Consider the following 17019-nt stretch of genomic DNA (forward strand, 5'->3'; position numbering starts at 1 on the left):
AATTAACTAAGTATTTGGTGGTACCCAGAAATTTCGGGGCTCCACGGATTCTGTCTGAGACGCAACAAGTGAGGGGCCCAGATGCATAGGGGTGCAAGTGACCATTTTGTCCATTTTGAGCAGAGCATATAAAAAAGGGCTGCAAAACGGTGAGTCGATGAGGAGAGCATCCAACATAGCTCTAGTCCTCACAAGTTCCTACCTTTTATTTCCACCGGTCAAGCGATGAGAAAAACCGCCAGCTAAGAGTTGTGTGCTTAGCTGGGAGTGCAGCTTAGGAACTGTGGTCTTTCTGATTTCAGATAGATTGAGGAGATACGTTCCAAGCGTTTATTCACCAAACCAAGGAGGTGCAGCTCAAACAGCTTTTTTTTCTGACATCCAGCGGCTGTGTATGGAATGCTTCTCCACCGGAAACTGTAGGGGAGACTGGGGAGACTTGATCCCTTTTTCTTAATTTGCCTGTAACATTAAGAAAAAACACAAAACTAGATCCATTTTTCGTACAGAATGGCAGGTAAACATCTATTGCAAGTTTATACACAACAGAAGGACTTTAAATTATTGATAATTTTTTTCAAAACTTTGTTTTTATGGAGGCATGTCTTATGATGTATTTTGCAAAAATGGGTCACAATTGATCCCCTTTTGAGCACATGTTTAATTTAAAGGGAAAATAACTCCAGAAGCTTCCTGTTCATTTTCTTTTCAAGTTTTCTTACATTTTTGATGAATATGGTGTATTTGAAATTATAAGATTTCCTTAAATTGTTAACCCTCTAATGGATACCTGGGGTCCATTGGACCCCAGAGCCACTTTGAAGTGGTCGCAAAAAAGTTTGGATTGACACATCGGTCCCGTTTTCACAGTACCTTCAAACTACACCACGATGAGTTATTTGTGCAAAAATAACTAATATTTCATGGCGTACTATAGATTATTTTTTATGTCAAAGTTGAACCGGGCGATTTTGGTCCCCTGGGGTCCATTGGACCCCACGACACGAATGATTATATCTTGTGATCGTCACTTCCTAGAATAATGCTGACTTCGACAAAATTGTTCAATAGACCAAGGACAATCTTGTGACGAACAAATTGAATTGGAATCAGCCCAGTGGCGCTATTGTTTATTCGAATTATGGATTGAAAGTTAAATTTAGCTTGAATATCTTGAGATTCGGATTGTATAGAAAGTTTGTGTCTTCGGCAAAAGTGTTCAATACATCAAGGATTATTTGGTAATGAAAATTATTTTAAAGTTTTTCTGCAAAATGGCGCTAATTATTTCATATATGCCCAGCATCCTAGATTACCGAGTGGCAAGCGTCCTCAAATAAGTACGCTTCTTTTGAAGTGAATATCTTGAGAATAACACAATATAATAACATTCTGTTCACAATACCAATACTTCCAATTTGGTGGATAATTTACTTCAGAATTGACTCACCTGGATACCTCCAGGAATTCCTCCCAAAATTTCTGAAGGAACTCCTACCAGGATTCTTCCAGAAATTAATACAGGGATTCTTTCAGTAATTCCTCCAGAGGTTCCTCTACGATTTCATCTGGGAAATCCACTTAAAAGCCCTCCGGAAATAACTCCCAAAACTACATCAGGAATTCCACCAGGGATTCAACTAGGAATTCGTAAAAGGATTCTTCCACAAATGCTTTCCGAGATTCCTTCACGAATTCCTCCCAGAATTTCTTCAGGAATTTGTCTCCGAATTGCTCCCGGGTATTCTCCAGAATTTCCTCCCGGGTTTCCTGCATAAGTTATTCTAGGAAATCCACTTGAAATTCCTCCTGGGATTTCTTCAGGAATTCCTCCGGGGGTTGCTTCAGGAATTCCTCCTGGGATTTCTCCAGGAATTCTTACCGGTATTTCTCAACGAATTTCTCCCGGGATTCCTCCAAGAATTCTTCCTGGCATTCCTCCAGGAATTCCTCTCGGGCTTCTTTCAGGAATTTCTCCCGGGATTCTCCAGAAATTTCTCCCGGGATTCCTCTAGGATTTGCTCTCAAGACTCCCCTAGGAATTTCTCTCCAGGAGTTCCTCCCGGTTACGGGAAGGAAACGTTGAAATTTACATTTCATTTTATTCGATTTTTCATGAAAATATATTTTGTATCACAGAGAACAGACATCCAAGCCTATAGAAAATTGTCTCGAAAGCTGTGCAAGGATTCAATTTTTTTAGCGTTGACAACACTAGTGTCACCTATGCGGCAAGTTGCTACAATTAGTGGTGAGTACGCATATCTACATAAGTTTCATATTCACCACCGACAACAGCGTGGTGAGTACGCATATCTACATAAGTTTTATATTCACCACCGATTGGCGGGGCCCGTGGCGTAGTTGGTCACATGTTCGCTTCATATGCGGATGGTCATGGGTTTGATTCCCAGCCCCGGCACTTGCAATTTTTCGTCAGTTGCTTTTCCCTCGAGAGCAACTGACACTGACCCTCTTCTGAGCCCCATGGCTCAAATGAACCCGGATACCTGGACATCGGCGAACTGCTACTCATAATGGACCCCCAATCGGACTGGAAAGGAACAACGGCCATCCATCATCATCCTAGTGCTCATCATTCTACTAGGTATAAAGTAGAAAAAGTGAAAGCAGCAGAAAGGCAACCAGTTCGATAAAGTAGAATAGAATCTAGGCGCTGTACAAAAACTGTAAGTGCACCTGTCAATGGATTATTGAAGCCGACTTTTCCGCTACTCACCGCATCAAAACAAAAGCGCCACCGTATATGGACGGTAGCACGGTGACAGCAGTCGAGTTACGTCAAACACACAAGGCTACGGTGGCTCTATCTGTTCATTTCATAGCGGCCGTTTTAGTTATTTTAGTGATCCATTGAAATTGCTCACGTAGTGCCCCAGTGGACAATAGAGCTGTAAATTAGGTTAAGTGATTAAGAATAAAAAATTCACCACCGACAACAGCGTGGGAACATTGGGATAGCAGCGCCACCACGATGTTGCCACTTGTGTTGCCATTTCAAATGAACGTTTAATTCCTTCAACAGTTTTGAAACTAAGCTTGGATGTCTGATCTCTGTGCTGTGGAAAATTGTGTAGATTATGATCAAAGTATAATTGTACATATCCCATAATATAGACACTATAGATTCCATATGCTTTCCAAGGTGCAGTCAACTGTAAGGAGCCGTCCATAGATGAAGTGGCATTTTAGGGTGCTGGGGAGAGTCTCTGATTATGCTACGAGCCATGTATTATGTATGGGAAAATAGGGGAAGAAGGGGGTGTCAAAAATCGTCAAAAAAATGCTACGCCATTTATGGATGGCCCCTATCCATGCGATCTGTCAATTCGTTTAGCCAAACGAGATTTACGAAACGATAACGACTGTGGGTTGTGTGACGTCATTTTCTATTAGTACACACTAAATTCACTATAAAACACTCTAAAATTGCGTAATTCAAATATTTCTCCCCAAGTCTGTAGATTCTATAGTGTCTACATTCGGTAGGTCCATGTCCTCCCAAATAACAGCTGTAGACACCATCTCTATAAATAATAAGCATCCCGCACCAGCGTCTCCCAATAGGAGAGTTCGTATGAAATGGCTCATCAACTGAACATTTTTGACCTACCCAACAACTAAGACACCATTTTTCTAAGAAATCAGGATCCTGAGATATTATGAGATAAAAAATTTGCATGCTATCTAGCACTGCCTAGTGGTGGAATATCGAATCAAACGGTCCATAATCTATAAGTTCTTGACCAACCGAACAACTTTGCCGAAGACATCAACTATATAAGTAATCAGGATCCTGAGATATATGAGATTTAAATTTTAATAGTGTTACGTCTGTTTGTCTCTGATTCCTCTTGGGTTTATTCAAATATTACGAAACGCAAAATTTGACAACTTAAGGGCTCCTCCAAGGTGTTTTTAAGGAAGGTGTTAGCGTATAAGCAGTAAGTGGATGCGGGGAGTGCGGTACACTGCGGGGGGATGGAGATGTCAGCCGGCCAGTTTGTTTGTGCTGCAAAACGCTACAGAAGCGTTGCTGCGCCGCATCGGCTACAACATTCTCAACACGGATAACCAATGTTGACATTTTTTTATGGCACTCATAAAATGAGTAATATTACCCCAGGTTTAAAATTTGATCGTGCCCCCGCATTTTTGTGAATTATGAATACAATGGTGATTTCTTAACCAGAAGAGATTGTTATGCCGAAAATATTGCAAAATATTTGCTTAAATGGGTGTACGAGCTAATTTGCAATCTGTGTAAGTAGGAAACACTCGATGAGTGTCATGGAGTTTGTCCGATTTTAGTGCAGAGCAAGTTAAGCGTGAATGGTTTCTGTGGGGTTGCTACGTTGCTAGGGCTGAAAGTTTTTGTTTGTCATCTCACTAGCGAAAAAAATTAAACACAAACTTGCCAGCTGTCGTTAGGTTTTCCAATATGGCGGATGGTGCAATCTGACATATTGGATTACCTTCCTTTTACTTACCTTGGGCTCCTCCCTTCTCCGTGCAACAACTTTTGTATGGAAAATTTTGAATGAAACGTAACACAGCGCTAGACCACCTCCCACTCCTTTGCGTTACGTAATATTTGAATGACCCCTTTTGACCCGCTGGACATATATGTCTACTCGTCTACAGCAGTGCGATTTACCCTATTGTTTCGGTACGTCTTGTCCTTGTCCGCTTGTTTAGGTACGTTATATCCTGTAGATCGGGGGCATTTTTTAACCCTCTAATACCCAAATTTTTGATTTTGATCTAAATATCATTTTTCGTCATCTAAAATCGATTTAAACATGTTTTGGAAGATGGTTCTTTTTAATTCTCGATTTTGTGATTTTCGGTTTTTGATTTTTCTAAATTTTATTTTTGAACATCCACACACTTTTATATTTTTCCTAGCAGCCTCTTTGGGATATGGATTTTTTGGGACGAAAACATTTTGAGATTTTAGGATTATTGTTGAAAAATTTTTATTTTAAATTTGTTTTCAATAAAAATTTTATTTTTTGTGTAATTTTAAGGAAAGTTATTTTGGAGTGCATTCGTCTCCCTTAAACTATTCTACTATGATAGAATGATTTGGGAAAAATCTAAAATATGTTAATTTTAGCGATTCAATACAAAATAATCAATGATTTCTTAAAGGTGACTAAAACATACATTTTTCAATGATTTTTGAAAAATGTATATACGCTTTAGAAGACACCAAAACCATTTTAAGATATACAAAACATTCCTAAATATCACCCAAAAATATAAAAATTTTGATTGTCCACGTAACAAAAAATACAAAAATGCGCAAACTATACCCCGTCTAAAGGCGGGGTTGGGTATTAGAGGGTTAATGCTCACTAGCACCACCAAGCGGAAACTTCCCGAACTAAATTGTTCATCACTAGATAGGCCTTGACTTTCCTAACATCTTTGCTGAAAGCATCACCCTTTCAAAAAGTAAGGATCACGAGATACGCGAGAATATATGTTGGGGTCCAATGGACCCCAGGGTCCCAAAACGGACCTTCATTTAAGGTATCCTCTTGAGGGTTAAGGATATGCCGTATTTTGAAAATGGGGAGACCTGATCCCCCTTTTAATGGTGTGTAATAAAATAATAATTATCTGACACGTTTTATCATTGAATATACTAGAATTACGAGTAAGTAGAGGCTTCCAAATAGAATTTTATTTTTCACATGTATAATGTGTGTGTAATCCTCGAGGGATCAAGTCTCCCCATGTCACTGTTGTATACACTAAGCTACATTAATTGAAATATTTATATAACAACCTTATTTGGATAAATACGTTTGATAGTATTTTATTTATACTATGTGCTGTGAAATTTTGACACGATTTGGTTCAATTTTCACAAAGTTATTGAGATTTTTCGGAATCGCCTAAAAGATTTCTGAAGGACTGAAAACAAACCATCAGCCAAAGAAAAATAATGCAATACACAATTAAAATCAATTGTAGCCAAAACATTGTCGTCTGTCCAGATGTTGTTTTGGAAAAAATATGCTACACGCTGAAAAAACCGTTCCGAAAATTGTCCACATCGAGTCACGCATACTGGAACAACCGAGAACTCTCTTTACAAATATACACCGTGAATTAAAATCACGGGATCAAGAACTGTGTTCTGCCACATGCCCGTAACGCCTGCGTAACGCTATGCCTGACAGTAAAAGCGGAACAAGAATCTCAAAATCGTGAACTGTGTTCTTACAGCCGTGATTCATATCACGGCACTAGGAACAAAGTTCATGGTCTGCAATAGAAAGTTTGACGTTGCAGATCAAAACAACGCGGAAACTAGAACTGAGTTCCAGAAGTCGTGATTCTGTTCATAGCACGGAGAGCTCAGTTGATGAGCTACAATAAAATGCTAGTGCCAGCAAAACAAACATCTCGAAATCAAGAACGGTATTCTAAATTGCAGTCACGAAAGCTGGAACGATCATTTTCGAAGATTTTAATAATTAGAGTCCTCATTTTTGATAATAATGTTTGATTTTTATTTGACGGAACCGGGAATATAATTTATTGTATACTACTAAAATGAATCTGGCGCCAGTAAACCATCAGCCGCTCGCCGTAATAGAACGTATGTTTTTGGCATAAATATGCGCATAAAAGGTGTGTTTATCAGTTTTACCTGAACTGTTCTGTAATTTGTGAAATATCAAAACATACCACATTAACCATCCCAAAAAAGGATACTTGGTTTATGTCCAGATTACATCGTTAATTCGAGAACATTACCAACCGTTGGATGGGTAGCTTTCGGAACAAAATATGTCGGCTGACGACTAGGCAGAATCAATTGACATCCTCCTTCTCCATTTGACACACATCTGCACACTTGTGATGCCCGGTCATTCTGCAGGGTGTGCGTATGCATCTCCGGACCAGCAGATTGGAGAAATTCTTCCAGAGACCGAGCTTGGCCGACTTCTGCAGGTGTTATATCCATTTTGTCCACTACAATGTAGCGGATAACTTGGTTGTTTATTCCGTTGGTATTTCACACTGCGTTTTTTTTGGAACTGATTGTTGCTGCACGATGAAGGTGGTGCAAAGCAGCCAAGATTTCCTCCTTCGAGAACATTTTCAAGTCTGAAATGAAAGATTTGCGCATAAGCAATTTGTTTAGTAATCTTTAAAAATGTGTAATACAAATTTTCAACGAATAGGGATAAAATTACTTACATTACAATTACTTACATCCTCCAGTTTGTCGTCCTTCAACTTGTTTTAACCTTTTTCTTAATACATGCGTTACAAAAAGTGACAGCGATGCATAACCACGAACAAGGTTCCCATTATTGGGCACAATATCACGTTCAATGAGTTTTCAAATGACGGAGTCGTGATTTCTGTTCTCATATTCTAATGCGTAACGGAGTTGTAAAAAAGCATGAATTTTATTCCTGGATATAGGAATAAATTCAGGTAAATGTAATGCGGCAAATCATGTAAATGAGAACTTCTTCACGAAATCGAGGTTACCGGCTGTTCCACTTATTATGATTTTTTGTTCATGAAAATCTGAACGGATTTTTTAGCGTGTAGAAGAAAATTGTTTTTGATTCCGAGAAAATATGGGGGGAACAAGTCTCCCCAGAGATCAAGTCTCCTCAGTCTCCCCTACCTAAACTGTCAGCCTCACCACGGTTGATAGAGGACCTTACTGCCAAGAAGCGCAAGTCAGTCCCATATGTAAAAAGTAGGCATTGAGAAAATGGCCTCCGAAGTTTTCAAATTCAATTTATATGTGAAAATCCAAAAAATCATCATGAATTGAAAACTTCTTCGACCATTATGAAACTTCCACAAAATGTTTTGAACTTAGAAAGGTAACTGTGAAAGATATAACAATGGATATAATAGTGTTCGGCTTTGTACAACAGAGTACACAAGTTCGTAATAGGACTAACTTGCGATTACTTTTCAATTTGGGACAATCTGACTTGGTATTGTTTTTCGGATTTTATTCACGCAGCTGAAAGGTTCTCCGAATCAATATCGAAAATTGACTGAGTTTATGTTTATGCTATTTGCTCAAAATGCAGATGGGACTGACTTGCGATTCACGGCAGCTTAGGCAAACAAACTACTGTTCTCGATACCCAGGAACCGTTACAGAAACTGAGAATGAAAGATTACAAACTGATACAATGGCTTTAGCGCGAAACCACGGACAAGAATTGGAACTTGGAATGTATTAACCCTAGCAGGGTAAACTGGCACAACTAGCACAATGAGGAATGCCGTATGAAGCTCGAGAACCTAGTACTGAGCGAAGTCCGTAGGCCGAACTTTGTAGAACACAGATTGGCGTCGGGCCAAATCCTATTATACTCTGGCCTACGAGGTGAACACTTCAACGCGAAGGTTGGTTCCGACAACTCAGACTATGAGCACGTCATAGGACGCCATGGTCTCGGAGAAATGGGTAGGAGCTGGAGAACTGTGCAGCGGATATTCCGGAAGGTGGAAGCGTAGAAGATCAATGGAGCGCCATCAGGAACGCCTTAAACGGCGAGAATAATTTGGGTGGAAGAAAACAGTGGATCATAGATGGAGGAAGAGGAGCGAAGGAACATCAAAGCCGCGATAGAGCGAGCGAAAACACGAGGGACCAAAGCCGTACAGAAGTGAAGCGCTCATGTAGGCGGGACAAAATAGTGTAGGCGGACTCCCTAGCCGACGAAGGCGAGTAAGCAGCAATTGGCTTCTTTAGAGATAATTCCATATTCTGAATCTGCATGCCAAACTGAGCCAAAATCCAAATTTACATGAATTTTGGTGCCCGGGAACTTATTTAAAAATCAATTTGAAGTTTGTATGGGAGCGATTTGTCGAATCACCCCTGGTTGCATTTTGTACTGGGCGATGCTGTCAAACTGTTACCCAGCTGTCAAAAGGTGATTTCGAAAAATCTCTTTGTAATTGATTTTAGGTATCAAAATAAAATTCTAAAAATCTGAAAAAAATCATAGTGGCTCAGAAAAGGTGCTCTTTCGTATGAAATCAAAAAACAAATACATTTTCCAAAATTTTAAAACTCAATTACCGGTAGGCATGCCGGCAAATGCCGGCGGCAGCATTTGTCTCCTCTACGATTCTCACGTCGCCTTAGTGGGACACGCAGAAAAAAAAACATGGTAAAATCAAAAATATTTGAGATAAATTCAAATAAATATTGTCAATTGGGGGTGCCAGAATCAAAGTAGTGTAAGTGACCATTTTGTCGATTTTGAGCTGAGCATATCGAAAATTTTTTCAAATTTTAAGCTTTCGGGAACTTTTTTAAGATTATTTTTACGATGTTTAGAAAAATTACAATAAATCGTAGAAACTTGAGTACAATAAATCGTAGAAACTTGACTTACACCCCTTTGCTTCTAACACCCTCAATTTGTTCAGGCCACAAAAAAAACCGTTCGGAACAAATCGAAGGTCATATTTGAAGTGAATACAATCCACGTTTGTAATTTCCTTCGCTGAAAAAAAAACACCTCCTGCGTGGCATTTCGAATGCCAACATCATGTAGATAACATACGCTCTCGAAAACAACGGGACTTAGTGTAAACTTCTGGTGAAACTTGTTTTTTTTTGCAGGAGGAAATCTTGTTTGGTGTTTGTTTGGTGAGAGACGAACTAGCTGACCATCATGAGGAACTTCGACGCTTACGACGGGTCAACGGCCAAAGGTTCGGGGTCAACGATCTTCTAAACGGAGGAACATTAGCCTTGGAGGGTTGGGAGAAGGATGCAAAGATCTCGCATAGATTAGGGTAGCATAAAGTGAAGTGAAGCCTACAGGGTGACTAAACTGCTCCGGTTCGTCGGGCTTCATATTTTAGTTGGATGTACGTTTCCTCCATTGTCTCAAATTTGCGAAATTTATAATCAATATCGTCAGCGAAACTAAGCAGCTGAACGAACTTCGTGAAAATCATTCCACTCGTGTTTATCTCCGCTCTCCTTGATACACCCTCTAAAAGTCTAAAGCAATGTTAAACAGAAAGCACGAAAGACCATCCCAAAAGATCTTATTTGCCGTAACCCTCTGTGAGATTCGATACTCGATTCTCTGATACTCGAACTACGCACATCACTTGATCCATCGTCGCCTTGATCAATCGTATCAGTTTATCCGGGAATCCGTATTCGTACATAATCTGCCATAACTGGTCTAAGTACTTTGCACTCCTCGTCTAACATTTTGTTCCATCGACTGCGTTTCACGTACCTGGCGTCGTTTTCAGCTGCTTTTACTGTACTCCACTAATCCTCGAGCTTTCCCTCGTCCGTCAACGCTGTCTCGAGATTCTTCGCGTATCCTGAGGTGACTACTGGATGTTTTAGTCGTTTTATGTTGTACAGTGGCAGTCGCCAGTGAACCTTCAGTAGATCGGCCTGTATGCGGTCGCTCCCGATGAAGTTGAAAGATCGACAGTTCCGCGTACCGAGCTTCCATTCACACGTCCTTTTACAGACCTTCCGTAGCAATTGTTTTAAGCAGCAGCGCGCACCTGCAAGACCACAAGGAGAGGCACCAACCTTCTAACTTTTTGGAGGACCATGGTGTGCAATGGAACTAAGAGTGCTGCATTGGTGCTCGGACGTATATCAGCCACCAGTACTGAGAAAGTTATTTCGTCATATCTGAATTCAACCACCTACAGCTCATTTTGGAAGTTAAACCTGAGAATATGGTATATGAAAAACTTGTGCGACTAGATCAGTTCTGGAAAAGCCGCTATTTTTTTATATTTAAGGTAAATGTCACGAGCTACCTTCGAAAAATGCCAATGATATTCACGGTGAAGGGCCCATATAGCCGAGGCGGTAAACGCACGAGTATTCAGCATGACCATGCTGAGGGTGACGGGTTCGATTTCCGGTCGGTCCAGGATCTTTTCGTAAAGGAAATTTCCTTGACTTCCTTGGGCATAGAGTATCTTCGTGCCTGCCACACGATATACGCATGCAAAATGGTCATTGGCAGAGGAAGCTCTCAGTTAATAACTGTGGAAGTGCTCATTGATTTGAGCTGAGAAGCAGGCTTTGTCCCAGGAGGACGTTACGCCAAGCAGAGGAGGAGGATTCACGGTGAATATTATATCTCAAATATTCGAAAAATAACATTTTTTCCGTGACTTTCTTGCAGAACTACCCGCACAATTTTTTCATATACCATATTCTCAGGTTCAGCTTCTAAAATGAGATGTAGGTGGTTGAATTGAGATATGACGAAATGAAATTTTCAGCACTGTCAGCCACCCCTAACATATAGAGCTGACACTATTGTGAGTTGGTCCTAACTTTAAGAACAGACGCTCAGGCTTACATAGGCAAATTATTCCTTTCCCTTTCATCCTACGACCACATTTTCTACCGAGATTGGTAACCCGATCTTCCCTAAAGTTGCTCGCAACCCTTTAGTCTAGTCAAACACAGTTCTTACTAAGTACAACGAATCACATAATAATAAGATTACATATACCCGTAATGTGATTAGTATCGACTGCATCACTCGATTTCGGGAGTACACCTGAGTTCATTGCGCAGCGGTTTATCTTCATTTCGTCGGTAGCTTTACTCTAGAATAGTCCTCGTGAACTAAATCAGGGTTTACCAACGGCTTAAAGTATAAGCAGATCGGCTTACACAGTAGTCGTAATTTTGTCAAAAATATTTATACCGTTCGATCACGGGATAATAATAGGACGTTAACCGCATAGCTATAACCGTTCATGGGTAGGCTTAATACAAGCCAAATGAGCCTTTTCAGATCCAAACGAACAAGCAATCGTCGTCTTCGTCGTCGTCGTCAGTTAACGTTCGCATATAGTGAAAAAATATCTCACAAGCTCACGACCTACCTAACACATTTTCTGCGCACCTACAGAACCAGTTGCTCTAGCAAACAATTGGGCTGTAAATTGTTGAGATCCTACATACGGTTCGCATACTGCCGATGATCTTCCTCCGGGCAACCGGATCGCACTGATCTACATTTTCGCTTCGATCTGCCAACTTCGTGCATAGCAGAAATGTTTATTGGAAAATGATGCGTGTAAAATGGCTATTTTATTTGACTGCCATTTTTTACCCTAGCATCCTCCCGCAGCTCGACGAACCGAAGAAGATCGCGTACTCTACTTGTGTCGCTAATAATCGCGTTTCTTTCTGTGTCGTCCGAGCAGAAATGTAGGGTGGCGCGCAAAAACGTGCAAGCCATCCGCGTAGAATGCAAACAGGGATCCCACCCCGATGCTAACGGTGAGGACAGCACGCCGCAAAATCAAACATTTCAAACGGTTCCGCTGGTTTTTCTGTCACACCACGAATGTGCATAATGGCTATGGCTAATAATGTAATCGGCACAGGTGGTAAAATAAATGACAACCTCGTCGTAGCGACGCGACGCGACGGAAGAAGAGCACTTAAGATCGGACCAGACCATCAGGCCCTATATAGTAAGCGGGGCGACGGACGACAACTGTTGCACTTCAGGTCGCCAAGGTCTAGTCGTCGAGAAAGAAAAAAGCCGTTCCTTCACCACCCGCTGCGAGATCATTATTTAAGCGATCGTTTTTCGCTTCGGACGCTCATCACACGACGGAGAACGAAGACGACCTGGTACGACGCGATGCGATGCAATGCTGCGCATGGTGCATCAAGTATGTTTGCACTAGAAATGTATAATCGTACGGAAAATAGGAAAATGTAATAATCCGCGGAACGCAAGCAAATCTGAGCCAATCCGTGAAATGAACGAGCGAGATCAGGCGCGACGTGTTCCGCGGGGCAATGAAATAGCTTGTCCTCGCGAATGCGCGCCTTAACAGTGAAGAGCAAAACTGTGTAACCGTCACTAGTTGAACAATATAATTAATCAGAATTCGAATGATTTTGATCATTTGTTGCACAATTTTATTAATAATTATGTGTTGAGGGTTACTGGTTCAATCCCCGGTCGGTCCATCAACTTTTCATAATGAAAATTTCTTCGATTTCCTTGGACAAACACATGCAAAATAGTCATTGGCAGAAGCTAGCAGTTAAGGGAACGTCCATAAATTACGTCACGCTTTTAGGGGGGAGGGGGGTTCCGTAAAGTGTGACAACCCATACAAAAATTTCAGAGGTCTCATACAAAAAGTGTGACATAGGGGGGAGGGGGGGTTGAAAATGGGCAATTTTTGCGTGCCGTAATTTATGGACGCTCCCTAATGGCTGTGGAAGTGCTCAAAGAACACTAAGATGAGCAGCAGGCTTTGTTCCCAGTTGGAACGTTACGCTAAGAAGAATTGAAACTGAACGGACAAACTTGAAACCTTTTTTCCATTCCCTCTCCTTCAGATAGAAAAAGCTCAAATGGTACAAATTTCCCAGATGGAGGAGAACTTGCCTCTGGAGCTTACCTTTGACAAGGTGAGTTTCCCTACCTTTGACAATATGATCAGGCTCTGCCGCTTATAAACCTCTCGGAAGACTCTCTTGTTCAGACGTTTCTGCATAGATTTGAACATCTCTGTAGTCTCTGCAAGGGCTACTGTTACGACCACGTTCGGAACTCCGTTCGGACTTAGGGCCTCTTCGGTAACCCTCACCTAATCGCCCGCCCCAGTGCCCAGCGGTCCTACAAAACGAGGCCAAGGACTTGGGTTATGACGCGGGAAGATCTTCTCAACGATTCTCTCCAGCATTTTTGGAGACTGCACAGGCTTTCGTAGTTCCTCTACTGCCCTAAGATCGATGCCAATGAAATCAATATTGCTGTGTAACTACACAGAATAGAATAGTATTGCGTACCACATGTTCCGAGGGTAGTAGTTCACCATCACCATACAGGGAACCCGGGAATTCTAAATAATTGACATTATATAATCAAAATTCATCATCTGGTGTAGGAAGTAGCGAGGTTATGGTAAGGGTATGCCGACTCCAAAGAGCAATATCAGCAAGTACCTCAAGCAGGGCCTGTAGAAACTTCGCAAGTCGATGGTAGCGGCCATCCAACCATGATAAGTTCATGGCAACAGTCGCAGCGGTAAAGCCCGTGAAGTTGAAATTGCCGAAGTATACCCAGATTGACCTGGAAAAAGCCGAAAAGGCAGTCAGATAGAGCAATTACCAAGTGATGGTGACGCTCAGCTGACCTTTTTCTCTAAAGTACCGTGTTCTACAAAAAAGAAAGTGAAAGCCTGGACTTCTCTTTCCTCGACCCACTAAACAACATTCCTATGGTCACCAAACCCTTCGACTCTCCGAAACCACCAAGAAGTCATTGCTTCAGAGAGGGGCTAGTGCATATCACACCCTCAAGGTTAGCTGCGTAGCCTACAGCAACGAACATCGCAGCTTGCAACTTTGGGGAAGACACCAAGATAGCATGCTGGCACTTAGCCAGCTTACCGAGTAGGCCTTACCACTACCTTTGTCCTCGGAAAGCAGGCAGGATCGATACCATGTCTGCTTCCAACTGCACAGCGATTGCTATATCACGGTAGCACAGCGATTTGACCTTCCCGTAAGAAAGGCCTAATCAGCCAGCCAGAAGGACGTGCCGACATGGTTCCCCCACCTGCCTCGACCTTGCCAAGGACCCCTTTCCAACCGCGGGCTCGAATTCAACCCAGTGCCACGACAGCAACGTTACCATGATGTTCTCCCCGCGACCTCTTAATCGCTGTAAGGGTTGATTTCAACCGCAGGGCAAAACGTGTTCCGCTGTTTCCTCTAAACCAACACAAACCAGGCATTCGGGAGAACTTGCATGACCGAAAAGATGTCGATACTGTTGGAAGCAATCATGGCTCGAAAGGAGCTGAGTCAGGTGAAATGTTACTTCCCCATGGCGCCTGTTGACCCAACTATCTACCCTCGGATCAACCTGTGAGTTCACCTTCCATTGGTGGAACTGTCACAAGCGCGCTGCCATTTTACCATGGAGGCCAATCAAGCAGTCGTGCCCGATAAGGATACCGATAGGCACCATACCAGTGATGACGCAGAGCGCATCGTGTGACACGATACGGAAAGCGCTCGTAACCTTCAGGCGTATTAGCGTATAAGTACTTTCCACGGTAGCTATTGGTACTTAGCGCCGTGCCCCAATCCGAGGACGAGGCGACACTATCCAGAAGCTTGCGCTTGCTGTTATACACCACAAAGCTATTGGACATCATCCGGGAATACTGCTGCTGGGCCTTGGCCTGTGACGGTTGCTATTACAGCCGTTGAGGAAGCCCTTAAGGAAGCTCAAAGTAGGCTGGTCAGTATGCTTGTTGAGCACTTTCCAGCCGCCGGAGACATGTTTACGTGTTTCGAACCGAGACACAAGTCTTGAAGTTTCAAGAGCCCTGATAAGCACATGACACAAGGCTCCATAAAATCTCCCAAGTGTCTGATCTGTTCTGGGTAATCCTAAATAGCCTTTTGCTGGAGCAAAGTGGAGTCGACCATTGGCGTTACTTTTTTAATCATATATCTAACTTATCGGGTCGAAATGGTGACCACCCAGCCAACCACATATCGTAAATCATTGTGTGGAAAAAATCGTATATTTTCATATATTGAATCAGAATTATATAATAATATGTATATTTGTTGACAATAATTGTGTAAAATCGCATTTCATGCCAAATTAAATTTCAAAGGCACCTGAATGTATTCTATTCTACTATATCGAAATGGCTGCATTTGGGCTAACTCAATCATGGTAGAATGATGAAAATATCGAGAAATTTCTGGTGGCAAGAAATGGATGGAAGGGTTTAGTAAGAGACTCAACTATAAGTATGTAGACACCATACATCATTTTCGTCCGTCACTGTATGTTTGATGCGCACACGCGCCACTAACCTCTTCACAAATGGCGATAGTAAAATAGGTTTGCCAGCAGGAAATGCAAATCCCTGTACTTCGGGAAACATTGACAGAATGACGAGGCTAATGATACAGATAATTATGCCATACGTATACGTACGTTCATACGGGCGGGCCTAAAAGGCGGTATTCGGTTAATTGATTGACGCGAAAAATGCTGATAGGACCACGCGCGCTCGCGTAACTGGATTTTGCTCCACTAAAGTGAACTGCGCGCCATCAGAGTAGAGAGAAAAAAGATGTACCAATCAGGAGATCTCCGGTCGTTCATTGGAAACCCGAGCAGAGCGCATGTATGATCGCCATTTGTGCTGATGCTGCTGCTGAGGTTGAGAATCCCAGTCCAGGCAAGGGATGGTTGTCGATGTTGCTATTTATGGTGGGTGGAACGTTTCAATGCCTTCGGGTGCAATGTTTTAATAGCATCGCAATGGGGAATTTCTTTTTATGGTTTATTAAATCATCGATCCGAGTCGCTGAGGAGGACAGATCAATGCACACCGGAGATTGAGCATAATATATTAGCAAAAGACAGCTCTTGGACGTACCGCGATTTTATCGCGATAGACTAATCACCTGGATGATTTGTATTACGGTTGTTGGGAAGAAAATATATAACTACTTTAAATTTGAATCAGAAAAATAGAAGAGGACTTCGATATGCAAAGCCATGCTAATATTGTTTCCCAGATTGGTCGAAAATCAGTATGGACATCTTCAACTGTCCTGGATAAAGGTAAACTAGTATCCATAAAACGTGATATCAGTTTGGTTTATACATGGTGATGGTATTCCAGGAATAAATTTGAGATATTATTATATATCAATCATACAAGTATCACTTTCTAATTTATCGAGCTTTTTTTCTCTACTCCTACTCTATTCGCTATTTCGATCTATCTATCTATATATATAAAAATGAATTTCTGTCTGTCTGTCTGTCTGTCTGTCTGTCTGTCTGTCTGACCGCTATGGATTCGGAAACTACTGAACCGATCGACTTCAAATTTTGTATGTAGGGGTGTTTGGGACCGGGGAAGGTTCTTAGCCTGGTGTGAGACCTCTCCGGTATCTGGAAC

General features: G+C 41.7%; 1 protein-coding gene across 1 annotated transcript in view; it reads left to right on the plus strand.

Moving 5' to 3' along the window:
• Window positions 1–17019, plus strand: part of LOC109408165 (uncharacterized) — a 323758-nt gene that overhangs the window by 240301 nt on the left and 66438 nt on the right. The window lies entirely within an intron of this gene.

The sequence above is a fragment of the Aedes albopictus genome, chromosome 2 (assembly GCF_035046485.1).
Source record: "Aedes albopictus strain Foshan chromosome 2, AalbF5, whole genome shotgun sequence".
Taxonomy (NCBI): Eukaryota; Metazoa; Arthropoda; class Insecta; order Diptera; family Culicidae; genus Aedes; species Aedes albopictus.